Consider the following 4,921-nt stretch of genomic DNA (forward strand, 5'->3'; position numbering starts at 1 on the left):
GTTTTTGTGTCTTTACTCACTGACTCAGCTGTAGAGGAAGAACTGACATATGTGAGTGGTGATGTGGGAGCCAGACTTGAAGACACCAAAATTTTGTGTCCCAGTGACTGGGATGTGGAATTAGGCACACATTATGGCTGCATGTGCTGAGTCCTGAAATCTGTTCTCAGTGTAATGAGTGACAATCAGGAGGAACTAAGGTCCAGAGGAGGGAGAGATGGCGTGACTCTCCCTGGCTTCTCTGTATGTCTCTCAACAACAAAATGTGAAGATGATACCTGTCATTGGACAGGGAGGAAAAATTAGACACTATGTGTCCATTGTCAGAGTGTGCGCTGGCAACAGTAAGGCTGAGAAAATGGCTGAATGTGTTCAGTCTGACACTCATACAGATAATCAGTCAGGCAAAGATAACGACGGGAGAAAAAGCTCACTAGACGTCAGAACTGCTGCCTCTCGAACAAGCAAAGTTTCCAGCCAGAGACAACGCTCCTCCATGGCCCGGATACATTCCATGTAGATCGAGGCGCCCATCAGCAAGGCAATCGATATCATCAGTGCTGCCCAGGAAAGCAGTCCCATGCCTGTGACAGAAGCCTTAGATCGTGTGCTGGAAATTCTAAGAACCACTGAATTATATTCACCACAGCTTGATGCTAAGGACGATGATCCTCATGCCATTGACCTTGTTGGGGGCTTAATGTCTGATGTTTCGTGAAGACCATCCAGGAATGAGTATGTTCTTTCAACAGGTTTCCAGCAGTGTAATCACCCCCACCTCCCTTCACAACGTCCCATCACAGATAACTCGGGCCATGGGACATGAGGAATCCTGGGACTTCGATATTTTTGAACTGGAGGCTCCCATTCCTAAAAGGCCTTTGATTTATCTTGGTCTGAACATATTTGCTCGCTTTGGAGTCTGTGAAGTCTTAAAATGCTCTGAGACAACGCTGAGATCGTGGTTGCAAATTATCGAAGCCAATTATCATGCTTCTAACACCTACCACAGTCCTACACATTCTGCCGACGTGTTTCACGCCACTGCCTATTTTCTCTGCCAAGAGAGGATAAAGCAAACTTTAGATCCACTTGATGAGATCGCTGCCCTCATTGCAGCCACTGTCCATGACCTGGACCACCCCGGGAGAGCCACCTCCTTCCTGTACAGTGCTGGGAGCGAGCTGGCCGTTCTGTATAACGACACTGCTGTGCTCGAGAGCCACCTCGCGGCCTTGGCCTTCCAGCTGACCACTCGTGATGATAAATGCAACATCTTTAAAAACATGGAGAGGTATGACCGGACGCCGCGCCAGAGTATTATCGACATGGTCTTAGCCACAGAAATGACAAAGCACTTTGAGCACGTCAACAAATTTGTCGATAGCATCAGCACGCCCTTGGCAGCATTAGAGGAAGATGGGGAAACTGATAAAAATCAAGAAGCCATAATCACTATGCTCAGAACTCCAGACAACCGCAGTCTGATCAAACGAATGCTGATTAAGTGTGCTGATGCGTCCAATCCCTGCCGACCCCTGGGAGAGTGCATTGAGTGGGCCGCACGTATCTCAGAAGAATGTTTTTCTCAGACTGATGAAGAGAAGGGACAGGACTTGACTGTGGTGATGCCAGTTTTGGACAGAAATACCTGCAGCATCCCCAAATCCCAAATCTCTCTCATGGACTATTTCATCACAGACGTGTTTGCTGCTTGGGACGCCTTTGTAGACCTGCCTGAGTTAATGCAGCATCTTGACAACAATTTCAAATACTGGAAGGGACTGGACGAAATGAAGCTGTGGAGCCTCCGCCCACCTCCTGAATAGTGGGCGACACTGCCAGGGGCCCTGACGCTGTGTCCCTCCAGTCACTTGGGATTCCTGAGAGCAGAGTTCCTTGGTCCTTTCGTCCCCCGGTCTGCAGAGCCTGTTAGAGCACACAGGGACGTTGCAACCTTCTGTAGCCACCATGTGATGCCACTGCCGTAAAGTGAGACTTAGTCCACTCAAGGTACCTGGGCCTGCTGCGGGGGCACTTCAGAAAGTCACGTGAGAACCACGGTTTGCATTCGCGTCCATTAAAACGCGAGCTCGGGACCGGCCCCGCAAAGGACGGTGATGGATTTCCTTTGTTAACGTAGTTAAGTCTCTCTCTCTCAGAACTAGCCCATTTAGCTCCAGGTTCCTTAGGCACCCGATGCACTTACACAGCATTTAAGAGCTTTACACAACTGGAAGGTCACATCTTTATTTCTTATTGCAGGAACACAACTTCTGGAAACTTTATTTCTATCAGAACCTGGAGGTGACCAGGCTTTACTTTATCATCTCTTTCTTCTTCTTCCACGTGTGTTCCTGGTCTTACTCTTCCCGGTTCTTCTGCAGGGAGCGGTCCAGCAACTTGTTCTCTGGATGTAACTCTATGTCTCTTTTCCTCCGGATGGTCTCGATGATCTCGTGAGCAGCATCGTGGGGTTTGTCGTAGACCGGCAGCGGCCACGGGTAGACGGCGGGCTTGGCCCCCGCGGGCGACTCCAGCTTCAGCTGCAGCTTCTCCCCTATGTCTTCCCAATTAACTAGTTTTAACCACCCAATTAATTGTTGCTATTATTTTGAACACTTATCTGTTAGATCAGTTAAGAGTAAAGAAAATAAAATATTTAATTCATTTATTTCTTCTCTAATGTTCTTCCTTCTTTATGGAGATCTGAGTTTCCTATTTATATGATGTTTATTTCCTCTGAAGAACTTCCTTTAACTTTTTTTGTGATGCAGTTCTACTGAAGATAAATTCCCTCAGTTTTTGTTTGTTTGAGGAAGTCTTTAATTCTCCTCCTCTTTTGAATGATAATTTGGCTGGATACAGAACTGTAGGTTTGTGATTTTATTTCTTCCAACATGTTAAATATTTCAGTCCACTCTCTTTGCTAACATAGTTTCTGAAGAGATGTTCAATATAATTCTCATCCTTTTCCTCTATTGATAAGGTGTTCTTTTCCCTTTGGCTTTTGCTTCTTTCAAGATTTTCTTTTAGGTTTTCTGCATTTTGATATGATATGCCTATGAGTGGTTTGTCCCCCCCTCTCCTGTATTTATCTTGCTGGGTATTCTTTGAGTTTCTTGGATCTGTGTTTGATTATCTTGGTTTGATGTCTGTCATTAACTTTGGAAAGTTCCCAGTCATCATTCAGATATTTCTTCTGGTCCTTTCTGTCTTTCTTCTCCTTTGGTATTCCCATTACACATTTAGTACAGCTTTTCTAATTGTCCCACTGTTCTTGGATATCTTGTTTCATACTGGTTTTGTTTGTTTGTTTTGTTTTCTTTCCTTTTTGAACTTCAATTTTGGAAACTTCTACTGACCTATTTTCAAACTCACTGATTCTTTCCTCAGCCATGTTCCATTCATGTTCAACCTTTGATGAGTCCATCAAAGACATTCTTCATTTCTCTGACAGTGTTTTCATTTTCTAGTATTTACTCTTGATTCTTTCTTAGAACTTTCATCTTTCTGCTTACATTACCCATCTTTTCTTGCACGCTGTCCAAATTTTCCATTACAGTCCTTACCATATTAATTGTAGTTTTTTTAAATTCTTGGTCTGATAATTAAAATTTCTCTGCCCTAGCTGAGTTAGTTTCTGATGCTTGCTTTGTGTCTCCAGGCTGATCTTTCCTTGCCTTTTAGTATGCCTTGTAATTTTTTATTGAAATCCAGACATAATGTATTAGAAACTGAGGTAAATAGGTCTTTAGTGTAATGTTTTGTATTTATCTGGCTAGGAGTTAGGCTGTGTTTAATGTTTGCTGTAGCTATAGTGTAAGAAGCTTCAATTTACTCTGATATCCTTGTTTTTGTCTCCCCTGTTGTCTTCGGGTTTCCCTAGAAACTCCTTCTTACATAGTCTATGTCTTGCAGCGCACTCAGTTGTAATTTACTGTTATTATACTGCATCCCTGTTGATGTGGTGGTAAGGTATTAAGGAGGGGAAGCATTCTGTACTCTCATGATTAAATCTCCGTTTATAAAAAGGGCCAGAATTCCTGCACTGTGACCTTCAGAAGAAGTTTTTAAATTTTTTTTCAGTTTTTTTTCCCCTAGATCTCTGTGTGAGACAGGAAGGCTGTGGGGATTAGAGTTGGCTCATTGCTCTTCTGGAGATAAAGTTCTAGTGAATTAGTTTTCCTTGAGGGCAGGGCTTCGTTTTGGGGAACAGAACCCACTGGTTGTATCTTAACATGGTTATTTTTTTCTCTTATCTTCCCCAAAGTACATGGACATTTTCCCCCAAGTGTTCACAAGTGGGAATCTGGTGACGTTTTTGGAGGTAAAACTTAACGGATGTACAGAGGATCCCTGAAGACTGGGCCCTCAGGAGTTTTAACTCTAAAGCTAGTCAACACTCAGCCTCCAGAAATGTGTCACTGACAGTTTTTAGTGCTCCTACCAGTTTCTGGCTCTAGCAGCTTCTGCTCCTGGTAAGCTGTTACTCTCTTGGTTCTATTTCTCCAGTTTTCAGGGCAGTAGTTTGCCCTGTGACCTCAATTCTCTGATAAATCTAAGGAGAGTTGTTGATTTTTAGTTTTTTAGTTTTCTTCTTGTTATGAGGGTGGGAGTTACAACTTATAATCTCTTCACATGTTGGAATGGACACTGGAAATGCCAGTTATTGTTATTATACATTACAACTCCAGAATTTCCTTTTTTAAAAACAGTATTTATTTCTTTATTGGTAGTCTCTATTTGATGAGCCACTTTATCATATTTCCCTTTAATTTATAGAAGTGATTTTTTTTTTGTTCCTTGAACTTGTTTGTGATATCTGCTTTGCTGTCTTTTTGTGCTAATGCAACATCTAGGTCCCCTAGTAGGCCATTTCTTTTGACTGCTTTTTTCCTTGTGAAGGGGAAACACTTTT

The 4,921-nt window shown here is 43.0% G+C and overlaps 1 pseudogene; it reads left to right on the forward strand.

The window, feature by feature from the left end:
• Positions 1-262: 262 nt before the first annotated feature.
• LOC136122255 (high affinity cAMP-specific and IBMX-insensitive 3',5'-cyclic phosphodiesterase 8A pseudogene) lies at positions 263-1,829 on the forward strand (annotated as a pseudogene).
• Positions 1,830-4,921: the final 3,092 nt, after the last annotated feature.

Source organism: Phocoena phocoena, chromosome 4, assembly GCF_963924675.1.
Source record: "Phocoena phocoena chromosome 4, mPhoPho1.1, whole genome shotgun sequence".
NCBI lineage: Eukaryota > Metazoa > Chordata > Mammalia > Artiodactyla > Phocoenidae > Phocoena > Phocoena phocoena.